This window comes from Schistocerca americana, chromosome 1 (assembly GCF_021461395.2).
Source record: "Schistocerca americana isolate TAMUIC-IGC-003095 chromosome 1, iqSchAmer2.1, whole genome shotgun sequence".
In the NCBI taxonomy this organism is placed as follows: Eukaryota; Metazoa; Arthropoda; class Insecta; order Orthoptera; family Acrididae; genus Schistocerca; species Schistocerca americana.
This window is the reverse complement of record NC_060119.1, coordinates 904340376-904367335: the sequence shown is the minus strand read 5'-3', so window position 1 is coordinate 904367335 and position 26960 is coordinate 904340376. Positions and strand designations below refer to the sequence as shown.

At 36.6% G+C, this 26960-nt stretch overlaps 1 protein-coding gene across 2 annotated transcripts in view; it reads right to left on the bottom strand.

Annotated features, from left to right (window-relative positions):
- Positions 1-26960, bottom strand: part of LOC124615112 (CUE domain-containing protein 1) — a 223467-nt gene that overhangs the window by 26327 nt on the left and 170180 nt on the right. The window contains exon 8 of one of the 2 annotated variants that reach the window (XM_047143001.1): positions 17013-18168. The exons of the other annotated variant lie outside the window; for it this stretch is intronic. The gene's annotated coding sequence lies outside the window, so the exon portion shown is untranslated. Of the gene's footprint in view, positions 1-17012; positions 18169-26960 lie in introns of those variants that run through there. 2 annotated transcript variants of the gene reach the window in all.

Genomic DNA, 26960 nt, shown 5'->3' with positions numbered 1-26960 from the left:
TGTATATTGAGCAAGCAGTAAAGGAAACAAAAGAAAAATTTGGAGTTGGTATTAAAATCCATGGAGAAGAAATAAAAACTTTAAGGTTCGCCAATGACATTGTAATTGTGTCAGAGACAGCAAAGGACCTGGAAGAGCAGTTGAACGGAATGGACAGTGTCTTGAAAGGAGGATACAAGATGAACATCAACAAAAGCAAAACGAGTATAATGGAATGTAGTCAAATTAAGTCGGGTGATGCTGAGGGTATTAGATTAGGAAATGGGACACTTAAAGTAGTAAAGGAATTTTGCTATTTGGGGAGCAAAATAACTGATGATGGTCGAAGTAGAGGATATAAAATGTAGACTGGCAATGGCAAGGAAAGCGTTTCTGAAGAAGAGAAATTTGTTAACATGGAGTATAGATTTAAATGTCAGGAAGTCGTTTCTGAAAGTATTTGTATGGAGTGTAGCCATGTATGGAAGTCAAACATGGACGATAACTAGTTTGGACAAGAAGAGAATAGAAGCTTTCGAAATGTGGTGCTACAGAAGAATGCTGAAGATTAGATGTGTAAATCACATAACTAATGAGGCGGTATTGAGTAGGATTGGGGAGAAGAGGAGTTTGTGGCACAACTTGACTAGAAGAAGGGATTGGTTGGAAGGACATGTTCTGAGGCATCAAGGGATCACCAATTTAGCATTGGAGGGCAGTGTGGAGGGTAAAAATCGTATAGGGAGACCAAGAGATGAATACACTAAGCAGATTCAGAAGGATGTAGGCTGCAGTAGGTACTGGGAGATGAAGAAGCTTGCACGGGATAGAGTAGCATGCAGAGCAGCATCAAACCAGTCTCAGGACTGAAGACTACAACAACAACATAAAATAAAATCATTTGTGGTTTCTTCTTTTTGAGTGTCTCATTAACTATGGCATTGTGACTCACAGAACTTAGTAGCACCCCACTCTTATTCTTCTTTGGTACATAACTCACAATAGTCAATTCACCTCCAAATTCTGACTGTTGTAATTTTATCTTTCAATAAATCTTGAAACAGGGGAGCACTGGTGAAGCAATTGTTCACTGTGATATCAGATGAGCTTCCTATACCCATCTTTGGCAGGGTCTTCAACAGATCAGCTGAAAAATTATCTTAATGAGGGCAATCGGGATATTTTTTCCTGAGTAACTAGATCGTCTATGGTGTATGATGTCCAAATTGAAGAGCCAGAGTAACTTTATTCCATAATTTCCTGCTTGCATGGAATGAAAGACACTATCTGCCCATCTATTGTGGAGTTCTGTCCTGGATGAAATCTTTGTTTTTGCAGAAATTTGTCATCTTAACATCTTCGACTCCTAGCTTGTTGGGCGTGTCTGTTGTCGAACCTTATGGCTGTCCTTATTTCACCAAACCTGTTTATGGAAAAAGCTGCTACATAAATAGTGTCATTCTGAAATAATTCTCTTGTAGAAACACCCCAGCTTCTGTAACTGCCAGCTAATAGGAGAATTACAAAAAAATGCATTGATTTCCTCATTTGTGACATTGTGCCATGTTTGGCTTTTTATAGATGGTGAGCATTGTCCTTCCAGATAAGTGAAATGAACTATTTCAACTATAATATTATTTGTGATGAAGTAATTCCAACTATCTTTTGGCATTTGTGTAATTGTTCCATAAGAGGCGTTTTGCTCCACTAAGCTCCATCGCACCTGACAAAAAGTTTACAAGCTGGGCTGGACCTGTTACATTATTTGGACTTTCAGGTAAAGTTCTGCTTTGTATATTATTTGTATTTGCTGGTTGGTGTCTACTTGCTACATTATTTGAATCTGCAGGCTGTGCTGTATTACCAGACCAGACGATCTTTGGTAAGCCTATATCATTTACATCCCTTGATGCATCACTACTTTCTTCAGATTCATCATAGGTCTATATGAAGGATCAACTTCATCTTTGGAAGCAATACCAGATTCATATTAGCAATCATTCAGAAACAATTGTTGAATCATTTGGATCATATACACTTATAGTATAAGCAGGTGGTCTTTTCTGAGTAGTATTAAATGATTCCATACTGTACGAAGTGATTGCTCCTCTGTTAGAAATAAAGTGAGGTTTTCAGACAGACAGACACACACACACACACACACACACACACACACACACACACACACACACACAGAGAGAGAGAGAGAGAGAGAGAGAGAGAGAGAGAGAGAGAGAGATAGAGAGATGAAAAACAAACAGAGAATGGCAAACATAATTAAACACTTTCCTTGCCATAGCCAGTCTACTTTTCTTATCTTCCCTACTTCGACAGTCATCAGTTATTTTGCTTCCCAAATAGCAAAACTAATTTACTACTTTAAGTGTCTCATTTCCTAGCCTAATTCCCTCAGCATCACCAGACTTAATTCGACTACATTCCATTATACTCGTTTTGCTTTTGTTGATGTTCATCTTATATCCTCCTTCCAAGACACTGTCCATTCTGTTCAACTGCTCTCCCAGGTCCTTTGCTGTCTCTGACAGAATTAAAATGTCATCAGCAAACCTAAAAGTTTTTATTTCTTCTCCATGGATTTTAAGCCCTACTACACATTTTTCTTTTGTTCTTTTACTGCTTGCTCAATATACAGGCTAAAACCCTGCCTCCCTCCCTTCCCAACCACTACTTCCCTTTCGTGCCCCTTTGCTCGTTATAACTGTCATCTGGTATCTGTACAAATTGTAAATAGCATTTCGCTCCCTGTATTTGACACCTTCCACCTTCAGAATTTGAAAGAGAGTATTCCGGTCAATATTGTCAAAAGCTTTCTCTGAGTCTACAAATGCTAGAAATGTAGCTGTCCCTTTCCCTTTTCTATCTTCTAAGATAAGCCATGGGGTCAGTATTGCCTCACATGTTCCATCATTTCTACGGAATCCAACCTGATCTTCCCTGAGGTTGGCTTCTATCTATTACTGCATAACAGATGGAAAACAAAGCATATGGCTACAGACAGACAGATGCTGTCAAAAGAGCAATGCATGGAGTCTTCAATTACTACCATAGCAGAATATTGTCAAATGGTATTTCAAAAAACCCAAAGAAATTTTGGCTGTATTAAAGGCAGTTAGTGGCACCAAAGTTAGTGTCCAGTCCCTAGTGAATGAGACTGGAACTGAAATTGAGGGTAGCAAAGCATTAACTCTGCTTTCAAATGTTCCTTTACAAAGGAAAACCCACAAAAATTGCCTCAATTTAATCCTCAAACCACTGAAAAGGCGAATGAAATAAGTATTAGTGTCAATGGTGTTGAGAAACAGCTGAAATCATTCAAACTGAACAAAGCTACAGGGCCTGATCGAATCTGTCAGATTCTATACTGAATTTGTGGCTGACATAGACCTCTTTTAACTATAATCTATTGTAGATGCCTTGAACAAAAACCTGTACCCACTTCTTGGGAAAAAGAAATGGTGACACCCGAATACCAGGAGGGTTGTAGAAATGATCCACAAAACTACAGTCTGATAAAGTACTGTGTAAAAGAAGCTGCATAAATATTCAATCTGATAAGACAAGATTTCAGATGGGTGCAGAGACTGGCAACTTCCTATAAAACTAAAAAATTAAAATAAACAAAGTGTCCTATGATTCACTGTTGGAATTGGCAGACTCATACAAATACCTGGGTGCAACACTTTGTAAGGATATGAAATGCAATGATCACATAGGCTCAGCTGTGGATAAGGCAGGTGGTAGACTTCAGTTAATAGGTAGAATTCTGGGGAAGTGCAATCAGTCTACAAAGGAGGTTGCTTACAAATCACTCATGTGACCAGTTCTATAATATTGCTCAAGTGCGTGGGACCCATACCATATAGGACTAATGGAGGATATTTAACATATACAGACAAGGGCAGCAAGAATGGCCATAGGTTTGTTTAATCCATGGGAGATTGTCACAGAGATACTGAAGCAACTGAACTGGAAGACTCTTGAAGACAAACGTAAACTATCCCGAGTAAGTCTGCTAATGAAGTTTCAAGAAACAGCTTTAAATGATGCCTCTAGGAATATATTACAGCCCCTTATGTATGGCTCACATACAGGTTCTGATGATAAGATTAGAATAAATACAGCACAAATAGAGGCATTCAAACAACCATTCTTCCTGCACTCCATTGGTGAATGGAAAGGGAAGAAACCCTAATAACTGTCACAACGAGACGTATACTCTGTCATGCACTTCATGGAGCTTGCAGAATATAGATCTACATCTATACTATCTATATGTAGATGCAGAAACAGATCTGTGGGATTGTTTCTGCCGGTCACATCTAAGCCAAAATTTGGTATAAAACAAGGCAAATTAAATTATTTATGTTTGTAGTGATTTCATGCTTTAAATTGTGAAGTAGTTTGGTCTTAACTGTGGAGGGAGGTTAACTATGTTCGTATTTTGTCTTTCCCTATTTCACAAAAGATAGTAAATCACATGATGAACACACTTAGGAACCCTAATTTAGTATCTGTATTTGATTTAAGAGGTAAGAGTTGAATTACTAGGCATTCAATCCCATGAGCCGGTACCCCAGATCAAAATTTTGGCTTAAGTTCTATGTCAGTAAGACAGAAAAAGAAATCAAATTCGACCACTTACCTGGTGCTGTGATGAATATTCAACTTAGTATTGTGGAATATACAGAAATGATGAAATCATATCCCCAACATTGTTGTTCTAAATTATTCTAAAGGTTAAAGTGATTGTGGTAGGCTGTACATAATTGGGTTGGTACATTCCATAAATTGTATAATTGCTAATTGAGGAATTACCAAGCAGCATTTGTACATTCTATGTATTTAATCGGATAAAGCACGAGCTCTGTACTACCATTACATGTTAGTAACCAAATCCAAACTGTAATTCATTACATTAACAATATGAAAGACATTTCTGTTATTGAAGTTCAGAATGACTTTCTTATCAGTTTCTTTACATTTTGTAAATTTTAATTGTAACATCAAAATTGTAGAAAATCAATAATGCTTCATTATGGAAGGTATTGTTAAAATTCTATGTAAATCGATGCAATGAGGCTGCAAGTTAGTGGTTGAGTTGTTGTTTTGTCAGTCAGTTTTGAAGTTACTTTTGAAAGTCAAAGAGATCAGTGAAGTCTGTCCGTGTTTTGTTTACGTGACGAGTGTGCAGTTCCAATGTCAATTAATGTGAATAAATTTTGTTAAGCATGAAAATTTTGCATTCATTCCTCAATGGACCAGGCAGAAGAAACTTAACATTCAACATGAATCATCATATTAGGAAACATTTATCTTTGGTAATTTCAATTTATTAACCTTGAAATAAATCAATTATCAACAAAATTGTGTAATTGGATAGATAAAAAAATTGACTCTCCATGCAGTGGCAAAAAACACACATAAAAGATGGTTGTAATTAGGCAAGATTTCGGAACCAGTGGCTCCCTCTTCAGGCAGAAGGATTGAAGAGGAAGGAAGAGGGGTGAAGGAAAAGGACTGGAGAAGTCTAGCAAAAGGGGTAGATTTCAGGAAATTCACCCAGAACTGCAGGTCAGGGGAGACTCACCAGACAGGATGAGAAGGAAAGTCTGCCACAGGCTCCAAAAGCTTGCCTAATTATAACCTCCTTTAGTATGTGTTTTGCCATTGCTTGGTTAGTAGATTTTTTATCCATCCAATTATATTAATTGATTAACCTTGTAATACAGAATAATTTATACCTCTGTTTTGTGAATTTTTTGTAATATCATTGATAAATAAAATGGACAAACAAGATCAGCCCTACATAAATCCTGTAGATCCAATCAATGTAAATTTGGGAAACCTGAACTGTTGCTATGACAACTATTTTGACCCGTATAAATTTAATTTCACTAAAATGAAACAAATATCCTAAAACCAAGCTAAAACAAAAATTCTGATTGAATAAATCTGTAACGCACAAACTGAATTACCTAACACTGATGCCAAAGGACAAACTGACCTAGTAAGTCACATGGAAAATATTGTTAAGAGCACATCTGCAAATAGTGATGTTAACAATGTATCCCATCTGAATGGTATGTTTGTACCACAAGCTTGAAACAGCATGCAACTAAGCCCTAGCACGAAAGTACTATTAAGAGAAGTTGCAACACCCTTGATTGTGAATACAACCATGGAAAAAAAAATCATATGACGTCAGTGTATTACACCAGATAAAAATAATGTGTACCTGGTTGTATATAACTGGTCATTCAAAGGAATTTTACCTCATTCACCCATTCATCGAGCACAGTACAAAAAATTTGTTGTGAGTGATTATATGCATGCTGGCACAGTGCTCTGGTTAACAGAAACTGTGGACAATGGCAAAACATACAAGGATTTTGACAGATTGTATCTCACAAGATACTAGTTCCTAGGAGTGCAATATAGCCTTCATACAGAACTATCCTTTAAGGAAATAGTAATAATACTGCACCACAAAGGAATTATTGGAATGGGGTGGAAATCAGTATATTTGATGTACATATATGGACAAATAAGTGATTTCAATTCCAAAAGAACTGGATGATTTATTCAAGTGAAAGCACTTCACAAATTGAGCAAGTCAACAACATATTGGTCCACTCCTGGCCCTTACGCATGCAGTTATTCAGCTTGGGATTTATTAATAGGGTTGTTGGGTGTCCTGAGGTATATCTTGCCAAATTTTGTCCAATTGGCACACTAGATCATCAAAATCCTGAACTGGTTGGGGTCATAATGCTCCAAATGATCTCAATTTGGGAGAGACCCAAGGACCTTGCTGACCATGGTAGGATTTGGCAAGCAAGAAGACAAGCAGTAGAAACCCTCGCCATGTGTGAATGGGCATTATCTTACCAAAATGTATACCAAGAATGGCTTGCCATGAACAGCAACAAAATACAACAAAGAATATAACTGATGTATTGCTGTGCTATAACAGTGCCGCAGATGACAACCAAAGGGATCCTGCTATGAAATCAAACGGCACACCAGACCACCACTCCTGGTTGTCAGGCTGTATGGCGGGTGACATTCAGATTGTATCCCACCGCTGTCTAGCACACCTCCAGACACGTCTTCCCTCGTCATGGGGGCTCAGTTTGAAATGGGTCTCTTCACTGAAGACAATTCTACTCCAGTCAATGAGATTCCATGACAAAACTGCAAACAGGCTTGTTGGCGTACAGAGGTCCATCACAGTCGGCACAAGGGGTGATGTGAACTCAACCCCCTTACTGTGAGCCATTTATTAATAGTCCTTGTAGTTACTGAAGCAAAAGCTGCATGTCACATCAATGACGATCTGGAGCTCTGAGTGTCTCTCTGATGACTGCTCAGTCTCCACATTCTGTCATCTCTCTGGGTTGATCAATTCCTTCTTGAGACTGTGTTCGGTTGTGGTCATCCACTCCTGCCAATATCATCGAACAGTGGCACACTTGTATTCATTACTCTAACTGGCTTCTTTGAGCCTAACTACACATCCTCTCTAAAATGCTGACATCTGCTTACACTGTTCAGGTGCCTGTCTGCAAGGCAGAGTTGCCATCCAGCTGAGCACAAAGAATGAAACTCACAGATATTTTATACCCTGGTACTGACATGTCCCCGGTTTATTATTCTTGCCAGCTGCATGGTGAAATTGCACTGCAGCATCACACATTTGTCCACGGGCTCCTAAAGTTTACAGTTGCATTTTGCGTCGAAACCATATGAATAATAATAATTTGTGAACAATTTGCATAAATATTTCGCGGTCCATGTGTTTTCTTCTCCCCCCCCCCCCCCTTTTATCTTAGATTGCATTTAATCCAGAACACTGCAAATAAGTGCCAGGGGGTGCCTTCAGTGCAATTTAAAAAATATATTAATAAAACTAAATACTGTGGTAAGGCAATAACAAACCAGGATACACTTTCTATTCTGAAGGGAAAGTTACCTGTCAACGTAAGGGCAAAAGCTAATAACTATACCAGACAAAGATCTTTATACTTTTATGCCTGTACTAGATAATATTTACATGATACATGATGATGTGTGGGCAGGATAAAATACACTGTTCCAGTAACTACATAATTATAATTGGTCACACAACCACTGCAACGAAGTCTCAGAGTGAGGGGAAAATCGTCGATGGCCCAAAGAACAGCACCGATCAAATGGATTTTCTCATTTGCATAGCTACAACCCACAAGGCAACAGGCAACAAAAACAACTGAAACCAAGAGAACATGAGTGACAACAACCGTTCCTATCATCTTGCAAATTGTGTGGCAGTACCAGCATGAAAATAGGTACAATTCAGGAAACAACAACAACAACAGTGAACACAGATCAAGAAGGCTGAAACTGGAGTGACTGTAAATAAAGTTGTCCCCAACTTGAGCCACCATAGTTCAAAAAATTGGATGCGGCCAGCAAGTGACCCACAGGCTCGGCATTTGTGAATGACAAGGGCATGCAACAGGTGATTGATGTAATTAGGTATGATGACAGAGTAGGCACGTGAGACAAGTTTTGTCATGAGGACACTGATTGCACTAAAGACGTGGAACCTGAAGATCAGTTTACAATTAAGACAACAGTTAACAGGTTACCAGTTTTGGTAATCTTAGACACTGATGCACAATTAAATGCTCTCTTGTCTGGACTACTGGAGAGGATTTGTCAATGACAGGAAGAACTTGCACTCCTGTGAATGGATGTAAGATCGTGGGAGCAGTTAGCCTCAAATCTAAGCCCATATAAGTCCAGGTCCAGTTACGAACCAAATTAGGGAAATTATGTTTTCTCCTGCATTCCTCATACAAGAAATAACTGTATTGTAAGAATCAATTTTCTTAACAAGAGTAACACAATTTTCAACCTTTCTGCTGGCAAATTGTGTGTTAGTATTGGTTGTCATGATGCTACTATTGATTTCATTAGTGCAATAGTGGGTCATAGGGAATTTTGCCAGGGAGTTAAAATAACGTTGTAGGAGAGTTCACTGATGCTATCCAGTTGATGGTAACAGTAACAGCATGGATGTATTGGGTGCTATAAACTAGAAATTTAATGAATTGGATTGTCTCCATGCTATGCAAAGAATGGAACTACAACCAGTACCAACATTTTGTGATACAGTCTTTGAAGACTGTTCCCTCATTATCCATGGATATGAATGTAAAATAGGTAGGAACCCTCACAAGACCAACTGTCATGCTTCTACTCTGTTCCTTGGGCAAAATGATATGCAGGAATTAAAGAGAATAGAAAAATGATGGGGCATATTTGTACCCTAAAAAATTTCGTATTACAGTCCATCGCTTGCTGTCTGCAAGCCAGGTGGTGGCTTATGTCAAGTGACTGATGCAAGGCCCATAAACAAAATATCAGTTCCAGTCAGAACCCAAGAGGAAAACTTGGAAGAAATAATTCAGAGCTTCTACGGTGTAAAGTATCTGTCTAGTATTTACTTTAAAAACTTCATACTGGCAGATAACTCTTACCAAAAAGTTGTGCTAATTGCTGCTTTCGTTTTTGTTGCTAGAAGCTACGGGTTTACTGTATTGCCATTTAGCTTGAATGTAAGCTCTCACATATTCACATCCACTCTTTGTATAGTACTAGGGCCCGAGTTATTATGTAGAGTAACTTTGTTTCTTGATGACTTGCTGACAGTTATGGTACAGCTATCTGATCAGAACATCTTGTATTACTGGACAAAGTTCTACAAAAATTTAAAGAGGCTGGAGTCACAGCAAATCTACAAAAATCTAAGTTCGTACATGATAACATTTCTTGAACATATTATTACTCTAGAAGGAACTGAACCTGACAATGAAAAATTAAGTTCAGTCAATAATTTTCTGATCCCCAGATCTATAAAGCTGTTGAAACCTTTCCTTGGACTTATATAATTTTATTGTGGGTTTATTCCAAATCAATTATAAAAAAGTGAAGCTTTGTTGCAAATGTTCAAAAAGTACTGGTCCCTGGAATGACAAGCTTTTGATAAGGTCAGCAAGCAAAATTTCCATTAAGTTCTCTTTAAAACTTATCATTTTACCTGAAAAGCCTTGGTATGAAATCAGTATGGGCTTGGTGGAGAATCTTTCCCTGCATTTACTAGGCAATTGTCAATGCTAACAACACAGACCAACAAATGGCTGTACTGGAATTTAAACCTAGCATCTACATACTACAAGCACATTTGCTGGTTACTGTTTCTTCTGTTGTAGTGACAGTAGAGTAAAATTTTTAACTGCAATATCATAGAGTAATCAGGAAATTCATTCTGAGGGAATTCCATTCTGAGGGCAACTGAGTTACACTGATAAGTTCAGTAGAATAGCAAATATATTATGAACTGCAGAATGTGTCACATTGTACTGAGTCATTATGTTTTCATATGCAAAGACATTTGCAATTAACCTGAATTTACTGTATTTTTCAGCATGAGTAAAAATTGGACTTTCTAATCAGTAAACCAATAGTGAACACCACTAATAAACTGGAAAAACAGAGGGCTGAAACTAAGTTTTCAGAACAAACAAAAAAGAAAGTAGTTTGAAATATGAAAATTTTAATGGACTGGCAATTAGTATATTCAGAAAGAAACTTACATTCGAGAAGATAAGTGTTCCTTGCAACTGAGTAATTATGAAGTGTGTGCAGAGGAGTTAGTTTACCACAACAGCATCAGCATAATCTACAATTATCACTGTAAAGAGGTTGATCAACGTTGATGATTAAAACTTTTGTAAAAAGACTTATACTTGAGTCAGTTATTAACATAAAATATGCAAATTGCTGTACAAAACTTTGAAGGATTTTTGTGCAATTTACAGAAAGAACATTCTGGCACCACTCTAATGCATTTACATCAAAATCAGTCAGTTATTTTGGCTTAGTAAACAAATAGATCAATGAATCAAACAATGGAAAATCCAGGATGGAATGTAACAACATTATGAAAAGGAAAGTTGCTACTCACCATATAGCTGAGATGCTGAGTTGCAGATAGGCACAACAAAAGGACTGTCACAATATAAGCTTTCGGGCAACAAGGCCACTTTCGAAAATAGACGACAGACACACACACACACACACACACACACACACACACACACACACACACACAAACACAAACTGAACTGAACTCACACCCTTCAGCTGCCAGAGGTTGTAGTCATGTGTGGGTGGGTGTGTCTGTCTGTCATTTATTTTTGACAAAGGCCTTGCTGTCCAAAAGCTTATAGTGTGACAGTCTTTTTGTTGTGCCTATCTGTGACTCAGCATCTCTGCTGTATGGTAAATGTATCAGTGAGATATTTTATACCTCACACTTGTTCTCTTGTGTCTGAACTACAAATACTGAACCAGTGTAATCTGTTTGGGCAAGGATGACAATGAATGGAGCTGGAATTCACTTAATTCCCACAAAAATAAATAAATAAATAAATAAAACAAGAAAGAAGAAGACTGATATTTTGTTTAAGGGAACTGCAATAAAAACAACCATTATACAATATTACTTCCCTGTTTATAGGGGCATTAGCACAGAGTTCACATTGTCTGTAATAATAGTAACATAATTTAAGTATATTTTTTATGTAATAAAACTAACTTGTATAATCCACTTGCAAATCTGAAATATTTCAATGCAAGTAAATTAATATCAACAAGTATTCAAAAAGAACTATTTAGGACATATTATGTTACTGTCAACCCATCAACAATACAAAACAATGGATGGCTTAAAATATCACAACAGAGTACTTTTCATATCAGACTGACTGCAACTGATAATTAGTACAGTATAATACAGATTATTTGTCAGTCACATTTTATAAAACAGTACATTAGGTACTCTACAACAGCTAAGATCTTTGGTACAACATGAACTGCTATTCTAACTTTTTACAGTATTGAATAAAGTGAAACAACAAACAGATTTTCAATTGTTTGTTTATACTGAATAAAGAAACTGTAAGCACTATGCATTATAAGTTCTTTTTATAAAAAGCAGCAATAAAAAAGGAGATGCGACTAGCTCAGAAGTGACTAGCATATAAGATTCATTTACATTAAGCACAAAGCTCAGCTTTCAATTTCTTCTCTTTTGATCCTTGCAAAGCAAAAACACTCACAAGCAACCACTGTCTTAACTCACAACATGAAATAACTGTTATAAAAATCAAATGTTTACAAAATATTTCAAATTCACGTAAGATCAGTTTAAATCTATTTATATACATATATATTAGTGAAGGCCTCTTAATTATCTATTCTGATACCTAGTCACCAATTTCTGTACTATACTTTTTTGCTTCACTATCACAGTACCTTCAAAAGAATCATATGTGGCATTCTGATCTAAAATAACTACACATAATAATGAATGAACCACATCATTTCACAAATCCTTTTAGCAAGAAATTAACATTCCAAATAATTTATGAAATTCATAACAAAACAAACAAGCAACAATGAATCATTATGAATAAACAGCTGCAATTACTAGCACTTTAACAGCACTACATAAACCATAACCATGATTAACAAAGTATTGTAATACAGTTTCTTTTGTACATTGATATAACTTTTCATCTTTTTTCACTGTATCACATAAAAGAAAATAGATCAAAATTCTGGAAGTTAAACAAAGACTAACACATTACACAACTTGTGAACAAGTGTTACTCCTACATATTATGATTCTTTGGCAATAAGAAAAATGCTTCGTTGCCATTATACCTTCCCCTCACAAAGTAAGAATCATAATAAACAGTGTACCAGTGTAAGAGCAATATACAAATGAAGCTGAAGAGTTGTGTAGTTATCATTTCTATTACATGCTTAGAAAACAATTACACATAAACTCATTAAAAACTGACAGCAAGCTGACGTCAAGTAGGCCATTGAGTAGTAGGCTTCTACCTTTTGCTTAATGCTTCTGAGAAAATTAAAGTAATCAGATCTATCAAAGAATTTTGTGTCTTTCAGATTGCAGTACAAGTTGTATGAACTCCAATAAAATCGAATACTGTTAGATAACCACTTCACAACATGTGTCTTAATAATTTCAGTAAGACACACAATACGGAAAATATTCTAATCAAACTTCTTAAAGGTTGAAAATACAAATAACAATTACAATAATCTCAACTAGCACCCTTTTAAAGCTGCTTTTGGATCACCATCCAATATAAAACAGTAACGCACTTTGGTTGTTGAACTAAATGTTTCGAACAGAACATTGTTTCCAAATGTGACTGATTAATGTTATTTCAGTGAAATAATTTTAATGATACAGAATGAATGCAATCAACATCAGATACAATGAAATAGTTTCTGTCTTATTCAAGAAAATAGGTGTTAGTGTAAATCAGCATGGAAAAACAGCAGCAGGAAGAGTTGACCAGTTGATTTGGGGGAAGGGACCAAACAGTGAGGTCATCAGTCCAATTGGATTAGGGAAGGATGGGTCACGCCCTTTCAAAGGGACCATCCCGGTATTTGCCTGAAGTGATTTGGGGAAATAACAGAAAGCTTAAAGCAGGATGGCCAGACACTGGTTTGAACCGTTGTCCTCCCAAATGTGAGTCCAGTGTGCTAACCACTGCGCCACTCACTCAATGCAGGAAGAGTTTGGACTAATTATTTCTCATAGAGATAGCTCAACCATTCATGCATATATAGAAGTAATAGGCAAAGAAGTAGGAGAGAAATCAGTAAAAAATGAATATTAATGCATCATGTATGTCAAGATCTGTGATGAGCTTAAATTTAATTTTTAGGTGAAATAAACACTAATAGAGAATATAACATCTAGCAAATCTTTAATTGAAGCAACAAAAATTATGAAAGAGTGTAAAACACAGAGATCTGGTTACTGTAATGGTATTCTGAAAAGGTTCCAAACGTATTTCACTGGGGAAAAGAAGAAGAAGAAGAAGAAGAAGATGAAGATGAAGAAGTATTACTGGCTTCAGATTCTGTGTTTCTCTTTTGGCATGTGGTTGATGTGCTTTGCGTTTTGTCTCCTTGCCCCAGCCCCTCTGTGCACAACCAAACAAGCAGCCTGGAATATTTTCATTATTTTTTTCCATTTTAATAAATCAATTATCCTAGAATCACAGACAATTAATTCATCTACAACCAAGTATTTTCTTAACAATAAACCTAATTAATAAACTAATGGAAGAGATCTGTATGTCCTATCATCACATGCAGCTTTGAATTTGCTTCTCTTAAAGATCATACTACTCCAAATATGCCACAATATATGACCGCAAAGAAAATAAAAAATGCACTATTCAAACTCATATGCATGACTTAACAAGTAAATCATCAGGAACCTTACTTGCAGCCAAGAGACTAGTCATGAGAGACAAACACAAAAAACAATTTAAAAAGAGTTCCTGTTGTAGGAGAAAAAAGATACTGAGAAAATAAGAGTCAACAGACAACAGTTATTATTGTGTTCCTTAGGCAAACTTAAGATGTACTAAGAGTGTACAAGCAAAAGAAACAAAAATAACAAACATACCATGTGATGTATATCAAAAAGAGAATAAATGAAAATACTATACCATAGATAAAATAATAAGTTGTTGGAATGAAGGAAGTGTAATATACAGAAGTAGTAGGAAGCTATACAAGAAATCTTAACACCGAGCAACACAAAAACTTTTTGGTCTCATGAACAGACTATGGTATTGAGGATGGGAAATACTAATAATTACATGATAGTTTGGTTTAGATTAGATTATTCAAGCACTTGTGATACTTCAAAAAATATTAAATCTATTTCTGACAAGAGAAATCTATCACACATGAACTTAACAAACTTGGAATCATATAACAGCACACCACTAGATGCCATTTTCACTACTGAAATCAGGACACAAATTTGTAACAATCAAAGATGAGCAAAACAAAATATGAATCTTGAGTCTGCTTTTTTTATACAGAAAACAGCAAATTCAATTTAAAAGTGAAACTGAAGTCCATCACAGCTTTCAAATATCACTTGCCTTAAAACAAGCTACATCATTATCAGATCATTTTATCAACTGAATGAGATTCTAAGATATCTTACAAAGGATGAACTACAAAAAAACGAATAAAAATTGTCAAAATAACTACTAATAATGTGACTTAGGATAGGCTGAATGTAACAAAATAATACACTACACCCTTGGATTCAGAAATTTTTTTTAAAGGTTGTGACAGATAAAAAGTATGCTCCTAACAACTTACTGTATGAGTATTATACCCCAACTGACTAAAAATAGTGTACACATTTATTTAGATCAAAAATCAATTTTTAACCAAAGAAAGTAATAAACATTGCATGAAGTTAATGAGTTCAAGCAGGAGACTGTGCCTACTCATTATCACTGATTTCATCCAGGTTTAGGACATACGGAGGGCTTGGGCTCAAATGAAAGTGACAGAAGTGGTAACTCTACATGGGCATGTGTTTAGCAAAAAAAAGTATTTTTGTCATGGTTCGGGCAATGCATGGGCCATTTACATTAGTGTAATTCTCAGCCAGCACAAAGAGTACATAACGGGAATCTAAGAGTTGCAGGGCTGAGTCTCTGTTCAGGAATTTTTCATTTATTTTTATTTCCAAAATTTTATGTTATGTGCATAGAACATAAACAAAAATAATTCCCAATATAGTGTACTTATTAATATTTTTCACAAAATACACGAAAATTAAAGGAAAATTTGGGATTGCAAATCAATTTCCAGGGAGGGATTGTTAGACATACACAAGAACTTCACATATAAAATTAGACACTTTTATTATTTTACAGTTGATAATTTACTTGTGTTGGGGTGATATTCATCATAAAAACAGGGGAAGCAGTTATTTTCTCAGCACCCTGCACATATTATAAATGCTACGTAGTTGTTTTAAAGTTTCTACAGAAAAACAATTTTTTTGCATTCATAAAAAGTTCTCTCTCATTGAACAGATTCACACCAATCCATGTGTTGTGCATCATTTAGCCAAATATTGGTGAGGATAGCTCATGATTTACAGCAGAATAAATTTTTATGCAGTTTTCTCAGAAAGCAATTTATTTTTCTCTCTCTCAATGAGATAAGAGCAGGTTTGAGGGTTTCTGGTCAAATTCCTTACCTGACACAAAAGACAAACATTGCAGAGATGCACTAGTGGAATGCAGGGGAATCCTGTCTAGGAAATTTGCTTGTAATCTCAAATTTTCCTTTGCCTTGTCTCCTCAAGCCTTTTATGGAAAATTTATTAATAAATACAATATACTGAGCATTATTTGGTTTATTTGTTGTGTATATAATGAAAATGTTGTTCTGCACTGGAACTCATCCCCACGACCCTCCGATTAACATTCTGTACTCTTTTCACTGTGCCGATCATTGCCTGGAAATTAGGCTAACATAAATGGCTCATGCCTTTCCTCACCCACATCACAAATGGTATTTTTTCCAAAACTTGGCCAGCTGGAACTCGCATTTCTGCCACTTTCATTTGTGGCCATGCCCTGCGTATACCACACAACTGGACGAAATCAGTGATAATGAGTAGGTATGTTCCCCTTGTAAGAGCCAACAACAGAGAAAATTAAGGCAAGGTGGATGTATAGAACACAGTTGTTGATAGGCAATCAGCTAAGGGAATGAAATTTCTTTGTAATATGGTTTTTTGTATGATACCTCCATTCATTTTGTGTATCTACAAACAAGAGTGTACCCAGGATCTGAGTTGATGGAGGGAGGTGGCTGGGGAGGGGCTGTTAATTCATGTTATTTTCATGATGAACTATGAAACAGATTTCAGATTTAATGACAAGTGACAAAGCGTATATCTGCTACTGGTCAGTATCCACTACCTGTTTTAGTTTTCTTCAAAGTGGTAGGGAATTGCTGCATCTGTCTATCTGAGATGGCAGAATGAGAGTTAGGTTTGTGAGGACTTTTTTTTTTTTGGGGGGGGAGGGGGGGGGGTGTCAGCTGCCCTCCCCCCATTGGATAAATTCTTGCCTACAAAAATAGTTAAGAAACTGCTGATCTACAAGTATCTTAGTAAATGCAATGAAGTATCACCGGCTCTCCCATCCCCTTTCCTCCTTCTGGTCTTCAATTTGCAACCTAATGATATGTCTGACCTTGAGTGGACTACTAATAATTGTTTTAGTATGTGATTAACAATGATGAACTCTTTTTAGTGATTGCAAAACTTTGCAGTACTGTCACTTCACTTAACAATGTCTTTAACTTACAACTTGAGAAACATATATTACTTTCACAGACAATCATAATCTTTTTCATTTACTTCATTATCAAAGTACTCAGAAGTTTTTACAACCTACAAATAATGTTTGAAGGGAGTACAAGCCTGTCATTAGCTCCAGTGCTCAAAGCTATAAAGTTCTACCATTCTCATTAAATGTTAACTTTTTCAGCAAGCATATCAAACAAAAATATTATGAAGTAACCACTGTGGACAATAAACTGCAACATGTCAGTATAGGTAGTATGGAAGAAATGCCTAATAACTCTACCAGTGGTAAAATTTCTTGCCTGTACTAGCCTGTATCAAAGAAGGAAAAATTGTGCTGCAAGAATCAAGTCTGCAAGTGGCATATTTCATGTATCTTTCATGTCTCTCGGTGCTGTTCCAAATTCTTTCCTCAAAACAAAAATTTAATTTAAACAAGAAAGATGTGTGTCATATAAACAAAGATAAATTTTAAGTCCGATTTCTAAGCAGGTGATCTAATTCTGTTAATACAATAAACCCAGTACTCTTCAAAGCAACCTAAACCAATTAAATATTCATAAAGAGATAATTTATAACAGAAATGGTGGAAATGATTACTTAATATGAGCCCCTGATAAATGTATATAAGACATAGTGAAATGGCAGCAATTCACTGTAGCTTGACAACTGCTTTCTCTCTCTCGGAAACACACACACACACACACACACACACACACACACACACAAAATGGCACATACTTACAAATTCACTTTATACTATACAGAAGTGAAAATCACATAATTTAAGTAAGATGCAAGCATTGTAGACATAAGCCAAGACAAAACTAAGGCTTTTCCATTTACAGGTGAATTCTCGCTCCAGAATCAGTCTGGAAAAAAAAGGATGTCAATTAGCCTGCTTCAAATTATCAATTCAGACAATATACCTAAAATAAATGTATTGATTAAAAGTTAAATTAAAATCTGTATTTATTTAAAGTTTGGACACCAAAAATCAGAAGATAATTATTTAAAACTAAGCAGTACTGCAGTGTATAGTACTCTTCATAACCATTTGACACCATTCACCAGGATAGTATAATTATCAGAGACAACAAGCTGTGTTAAATCTCATATAAAAAAATCATTTCTGAACATTATATAGGTAGTCTTCTGCTAATGCCCCTGCTAATGCCTTATGTACTTTGATATGCAGAATAACAATAGACCCTGCTTAACAGCAAATGGATTTTCCAGTGACCCACTTAAATTACTTGGCATTCTCACATTGATTACCTTGTTATCATGTAGATATACATTGAATATATAAGGGATGACTGTCCAATAAGGATACTACTGCCAAAATTTACAGAAAGCACATACGTAGTTTACAACTGATGAAAGGGTCTATTGTCATACAAAATACATTTTTGTAGCACTCAGAATTCAAAATAACACAATTTCCATGATACATGCAGGAGTTTTGAAACAATCAGTGAAAGATAATGGGTGAACAACACATTTAAATTTGACATAAAATGTCAAGATCTACATTTAAAAATTGTGAATTTACCTAACATGTGATTTCAACTGCATATAAAGTAAATACCAGGCACCACTTCTTATATAAAAATAAATGTGTGAGATACAGCCATGTATGGAAGTGAAACATGGACGATAACTAGTTTGGACAAGAAGAGAATAGAAGCTTTCGAAATGTGGTGCTACAGAAGAATGCTGAAGATTAGATGGGTAGATCACGTAACTAATGAGGAGGTATTGAATAGGATTGGGGAGAAGAGAAGTTTGTGGCACAACTTGACTAGAAGAAGGGATCGGTTGGTAGGACATGTTTTGAGGCATCAAGGGATCACAAATTTAGCATTGGAGGGCAGCGTGGAGGGTAAAAATCGTAGAGGGAGACCAAGAGATGAATACACTAGGCAGATTCAGAAGGATGTAGGTTGCAGTAGGTACTGGTAGATGAAGAAGCTTGCACAGGATAGAGTAGCATGGAGAGCTGCATCAAACCAGTCTCAGGACTGAAGACCACAACAACAACAACAACGATTTTAAACATAACTGATTGTGTGACACCTTCTGTACATTAGAGTGCCAAGGATGGACACTGTACCATTGTTTTACCTGTTTTATTTATTGTTTGGCATAAATATGGTACATGGTAATATATGGTACACAGTACATTAAACTTTTACATTACTCCAGCTGAGGAGCTGAGAAAAGTATCATCTTAAGTTTTGTGTGTATAAGCTATAAAATAAATATAAAATAGGCAATAAAATGGGCAGAACAACGTGCAACGTAATGGAATTTAAAGTGGCCAGTAAAACTAATCTGTACGAACCAGTAGAAAGGAACAATAAAGTGAATGACCCATCACACAAATCCACATGCTGTCAATTCAATTAAATATCTAGGAATTACAATTACGATTAACTCAGATTGGAACAATCACATAGACTATTTTGTGAGGAAGGCAAACCAAAGACTATTGTTTTATTTGCAGAACACTCAGGAGATGCAACAGGTCTACTAAATAGATTTCCTGTGCTATGATTAGGTGCCCTCTTCCAGAGTATTGTTGTGCAGTATTGGATCTGTAGCAGGTAGGATTGACAGAGGATATCAAAAAAATCGAAAGAATGGCAGCTCATTTTGTATTATCACGAAATAAGCAGTGTGTTTCATGGATATGATACACAAGTTGGGGTGTCAATTATTACAATAAGGCATGTTTTTTGTTGTGGCAAGATCTTGCCATGAAATTTCAATGACTAACTTTCTTCTCTGAATGCGAAAATATTTTATTGATGCCAACCTGCATATGGAGAAATGATGATCACAATGAAATAAGAGATATCAGAGCTCATAAGGAAAAATTTAAGTGTTCATTTTTCGTATGTGCTGTTAAGAGAGTCGAATGGCAGAGAAATAGTCTGAAGTTGATTCAAAGAACCCTCTGCCAGGCTCTTATGCGTGAATTCCAGGGTAGCCATGTAATTGTAGACTTCAAGATTAGCAATAAAAATAACATTAAATTAACAATAATGTAAGTAATAAAAAGGGCAATTAAGTGAAACAATAAATTTACATTAAAAGAGTTGACAGTTTTAAGGAAGATGGACAGTAAACACATAATCCTTAAAAATTAATGTCTTTGCCATCTAGCCAGGAAATTGCAGCATCTTTCATCAGTTCATACAGAATTGTTTTTGGTCCTGGGTACACACTAATATTGCAGTCACTCACAGTAGATCCACTACATGGCACAGAGCACCATGGTCACACTGAGGATTTGCACAACTAGTACAGAAGGTCCTGGCATAATGGCATAATCCATATATGTCCCAATCCTTTCAAGAGCTTTTTATTGTCACCAGCAAGGAAGTTTGGACCCAGTAGGTCTTTCTATAAGGTCAGAAGAGGATCAGTGAATTGTCACATTATTGGTGTTCCAAACTGTCCACCACGGCGAATTGCTGTTCAGGTCTGTGTATAACAGTGGAGGTTTTCTGGGCCACAGTCCTCTCAGTGATGCATGATAAAAATCATGGAGAACAACACAGCATTCAAATTTTATGTGCACATTAATACACCAATTCTAAATATGCCTAGTGAGACTTTCAGTTTAACAATATATATTAATAGGTATATGAAAACATGAAGAATTAAGAGTAATCTAGCGGCAACAGTATTGTGTTGCTGCATGGCAGTAACAGACAGTCCACAGTGTACAAGCCAGCACATGAGGTGGGACAAGTGAGCATAATGAAACAAACTCCACCAGGCTGTAATAAGAAATATATTGAAATGGATAGATGAAAAATCTACTCACCAAGCGGCGACAGAACACACACGTAAAAGACTGTTGTGATAGGCAAGCTTTCAGAGCCAGTGGCTCTTTCTTCAGGCAGAAGGGTTGAAGGAGAAGGAAGCAGGGTGAAGGAAAAGGACTGGAGAGGTCTAGGAAAAAGAACAGATTTTGGGAAAGTCACCCAGAACACAGAGTCAGGGGAGTCTCACCCTGCAGGATGAGAAGGAAAGACTGTATCTACACCTTTTCCTAGACCTCTCCAGTCCTCTTCCTTCACCCTGCTTCCTTCCTCTTCAACCCTTCTGCCTGAAGAAGGAGCCACTGGCTCTGAAAGCTTGCCTATCACAGCAGTCTTTTATGTGTGTGTTCAGCCGCCAATTGGTGAGCAGATTTTTTTATCTGTCCAATTAAATAAATTTATCAATAATTGTTTTTGTTGAAAGGTATTGAAAGTAGCATATTACAAGACTGTTTTATGATCAGTCTCTAATGTATCTGACAACGACAAAAGGTGCTGAAAGATCAGTTAATATTTGTTCACACACCTTTTGTGTCTGACTTGCCCAGTCTCATGCAATGATCCAAGCCACACTGTTTGCTACCACCATACAACAGGACTAAAAAGTCACTACTGAAAAATTTGTCATCCATTCCATTTTTGAAACTTCCTGGCAGATTAAAACTGTGCGCCCGACCGAGACTCGAACTCGGGACCTTTGCCTTTCGCGGGCAAGTGCTCTACCATCTGAGCTACCGAAGCACGACTCACGCCTAGTCCTCACAGCTTTACTTCTGTCAGTATCTCGTCTCCTACCTTCCAAACTTTACAGAAGCTCTCCTTCTTGTTGTTATGAACCATTGCACAGTCTTCCTAAAGCCTTTGACACATATTGCTGTTCGCACACGCTGGCATGAGCACTGTGTGTCGTCATCGTCGTGTATGGCGCATTTCCTTTGCAATTTAAATTATTTTCGTTTTTTTTCTCTCATTTATGTTTTATTGATTAAGTATTATTCTGCAGTAGCAGGATACAGTAACATGCTTTGTTAGAGTATCGGTTCTTACCAGCCAAAATTACAAAAATTGAACAGAAAACTAAAACAATGAAAAATTCCCGGAATTCTAAAAAATTCCCCGGTTTTCTCCCCGATGAAAAAATTCCCAGGTTTTTCCCGGATCTCCCGGTTGTCCCGGGTCGTATACATCCTGCTTCCGTTACAAGCTTTTTCTGCTTTTGCACTTTTCTTGTTATACTGACTGTGTGCTATGAAACTGTTCAAAAATGGTTTGTCAATGTCCACTAAGTATGAAGGAAATTGAAAAACCGTTACTAGAAAGTGATACTGATGATGTGATCATTACAAAGAAAGTGATGTGAGTGACCAACAACTGGGGAGTGAAAACAATGCTGTCATTAGTGTCAGAAATGTGGGTACACTCACCAACACTAATCGAGATTCTCTAGCAACTAGCGCATTTGGTTGGGATCCCTCTTGCAGTGAATCATCACCTTACTATTTGTTGAGACACAGACAAACTAAATGGCTGAAAAAGTTCCCAACAAAAACGTCCATACCAGATATCACAATATAATTTAGCATTTGCACGGTGCCAGTGGCAAAGCCAGAAATTATAATGCCATTGTCAAGGCCTGGAAACTATTAATTGATGATGACCTGCTCAATTTGGTTTAGCTCGGTTGATTTAGTGGAAGAGACTAACCAGTGAGGTCATTAGTCTCATCTGATTATGGAAGGATGGGAAGGAAGTGAGCCACGCCCTTTCAAAGGAACCATACCAGCATTTGCCTGAAGCGATTTAGGGAAATCACAGAAAACCTAAATTAGGATGGCCGGATGTAGGATTGAACCGTTGTCCTCCCGGATGCAAGTCCAGTGTCCTAACCACTGCGCCACGTCACTTGGTTGTCTTACTTGAATTGATATTACAGAGCACAAATACTTACACAGATCATGTAATACCTCTTTAGAAAAATAAGCTGAATGCTGCAAGAAAATTGGGAAAAAGGGAGTTTACAGCATTTTGAGGTCTTTTGTACATTCATGACATTCTTTGTAGGGGCAAAACGAATATGGAAGAATTCTGGGTCACTTGTGGCACAGAGACAAAAATCTTTCCTCAAAGTATGTCACTGCAAAGATTTCATTTTCTTTTGAGATGTGATACATTGGATAATATTCACACAAGAGGGGAACATAAAAAGGATTTTACAGAGAGATTTGAAAAAAAAAAAAATTGCAGAAGGTGTTAAACAACAACTGAATACCTTACAGTGGATGAAATCTTCCTGTTTTGTTGGGGGCACTGTTCTTTCCAAGTGCACATTCCTTCCATGGACAGTATGAAATCACAATATTTAACTTTGCAAATTCAAAAAAATACTATGTAAAAAGTTTAGAGGTATATGTGGGACAATAACCTGTAGGTTTTTTCCAAGGACGCTGTGCTCAGATTTTCAGAGCCAGTGAAGTGAACAGGAAGGAATTACCCTTGATAATTATCTCACAAGCTAAAATCTTGCTAGAAAACTTTATACAGATTATAAGCTTACACTCAGGGGAACATCACACACAAAAAAAGACAAATTCCTTTGGAATTCTTGCCTCACAAAAAACAGAGAAATATTCAGATTTAGGGACAATTTCACATTGATGTCCTACATATCAAAGAGAGATAAGTGTGTAACCCTGGTGTCATTATTGCATACAAACAATTAGATTAATGAGAAGCCAAAGATTATTATGCTATGTAATTCAACAAAGAGTGGAGCAGATGTGGTTGATGCCATGTATTCAGAATATAATGTTGGAAGGCAACAAAGGTGCTTTTCACTATACAAATTTTGTGCCATGTTGAACTTTGCTGGCATAAGTGCATTTGTAATACACAAAGCAAACAAAGGACTGGATATTTCAAGCAGGTATTACTCAAGCAACTGAGATTGGAATTGGTAAAAGCACACATGGTACACATGGTTCAAAAGGAGACTCTTCTGACAAGGGAACCTCCCCATCGCACCCCCCTCAGATTTAGTTATAAATTGACGCAGTGGATAGGCCTTGAAAAACTGAACACAGATCAATCGAGAAAACAGGAAGAAAAAAATAAGCAAAATATACAAACTGAGTAGTCCATGTGCATGATAGGCAACATCAAGGACAATCTGAGCTCAGGAGCGCCGTGGTCCCGTGGTTAGAGTAAACGGCTGCGGAACGAGAGGTCCTTGGTTCGCGTCCGCTCTCTAGTGAAAATTTTATTTTCTTTATTTTCGCAAAGTTATGATCTGTCCGTTCATTCATTGACGTCTCTGTTCACTGTAAAAAGTTTAGTGTCTGGGTTTTGCGACTGCACCGCAAAACCGTGCGATTAGTAGACGAAAGGACGTGCCTCTCCAGTAGGAACCGAAAACATTTGATCACAAGGTCATAGGTCAACCGATTCCTCCACAGGAAAACACGTCTGATATATTCTATACGACACTGGTGACGGCATGTGCGTCACATGACAGGAATATGTTGTCGACCCACTTAACTTGCACACTTGGCGAATGGGTAAAAAGATTCTTCTACCTTGCCCGATTTAGGTTTTCTTGTGGATGTGATAATCACTCCCAAAAAAGTGATGAAAACATAAGAGTTGTCACATAAACTGAACAAATGAGTTTTGCAGTCGCACAGTTTTCCCTGTGTTCTGTCAGAACATATGTTTTTTACATTTTCAAATGTTTCCGTGTGTAGACCGTCAAATCCTGCATATGTCCAAGCAAATATAAACATGTCCTGGAATTTTGGAGAGCGAAGTTGATTATGTGTGAGTGCCTGAACTTTAATAATTGTCTGAAAATAAAAAATTAAAGTTTTCACTTGAGAGAAGATTTGAACCAAAGACCTCTCATTCCGCAGTTGCCTCACGCTAACCACAGGACCATGGCGCTCGCAAGCTGACAGTCTCCTAGATGTTGCCAACCTTGCACATGGCCTACTCAGTTTGTATATTTTGCTTATTTTTTTCATAGTTTCACACAACTTCTTCCTGTTTTCTCGATTGATCTGTGTTCAGTTTTTCAAGGTCTATCCCTGTGCCAACTTCTAACTAAATCTCAGGGGGGTGCGATGGGGAGGTTTCCTTGTGAGGAACATTCATCAGTTGGCAGCATGGCTATCTGGGATCACCACTGAGAAGTAAGTGGGTTCCAGAATGCAAATACGCTCATTGTTATAAATGCAAAGACAACAAAGCAAAATTGTTACAGTTATGAAAAGTGGCTGTCTCTGTCCCATTCTGTGATGTGATGTGAAGTATGTGCAGAAAATACAGATCAGTAAAATGTTATCGTAAAGAGTGACAATTCCTTTTTATTAGATCATACTATGGGCTAAAATGTGTAATATTGTGGATAACACTCCTAAATCCATAACTTGTAAGAATGTACACTTAAAAAAGTAGTTTTAAACGTTCAAGAATGTTTTTAAATGCTGAATAATCTAATTTCCAGATTTTCAGAGGAGCGCAACATGGGAAAAGAAGGAGTTGCAACATATGTAACAGTTGGACACAGAGAAAAAAATGTTGAAACAAGTAGTTTTTGTGTTGATCAAAACCAAGAAAAATATGCTTGTGAGTTGTTACTGCAGAATACATCTTTGACAATTATAACAGTCTACAGATCCCCTCTACAAAACATTCAGCTATTTATGAGAAACCTAGATGCATTATTGAGCTACCTGTCAAGACAAGAAGAAACAGTTAATAGTTTGTAGAGATTTCAATGTAGATTTCTTAAAAGATGTGGACAGAAAAAATGAAATAGAATTATTATTTGGGTGTTTCAATCTAATTTCAGTAGTCAGCTTTCTAACTCATGTGCAGCAAACTAGTAGGACACTTAGTCATAAATTTTTATAGACAGTGCTCAGGCTGAAACAATTTATGTGCATCTTGCTAATGAACTATCTGAAGCACATTTAATGGAAATAAACAATACGACATCTTAAAACTCTGAGGCAGGTTCATGCAAAGCAGAGTAAGCTAAAAGGGGTGGTATGGGATGAGGTATATGTAGAAAGAGATGCTAATATCAAATTTAGTTTATTCCATAGTCATTTGTGTCAGTATCTGAAAGCTGCTCACATAAAAAGGTTATCTAGAAAATCCATTAAAAAACAAGTACGCTGTGGATAACTAAGGAAATTAAAATCTCACTTCAGAGGAAGAGTGAAATTTATGTAAAGGCCAGAGTGACTGAAGATCAGGCATTACTTGCATACTACAAAAAATACTGTAGTATTTTAAGGAGGACATTGTCTAACGGGAGGTAGGACAGCCAGTCAGTATATAAAAAGAAGAGCTCTTGTAGGGTTGATGGAATTTCAAACAGAATTCTTAAAAGTTATTCCAACTTAATAAGTAATGTCCTTGGTGACATATGCAGTATGTCACTGACACAGGGAATTTTTTCATCCAGGTTAAAACATGCAGTTATTAATAAACTGCATAAGAAAGGTGACTGGACAGACTTAAATAATTATCATCCAAATTCCTTACTGACACTGTTTTCCAAAACATTCGAAAAGGTAATATTCTCAAGAGCAGTCACACAATTAAGTGAAAACAATTTACTTAGCATATCACAGTTTGCATTCCAGGTTGCTCAATTGAAAATGCTATTTATACATTCACTCATCAAATAGTACAAGCCTTAATTGATAATATATTACCAGTTGATATTTTTTGTGGTATTTCCATAGTGTTTGATTGTGTAAATCATGATACTCTCTTAGAAGAACTCAAGTCTTATGGAACTGATGGTTTTACGCACAGCTTGT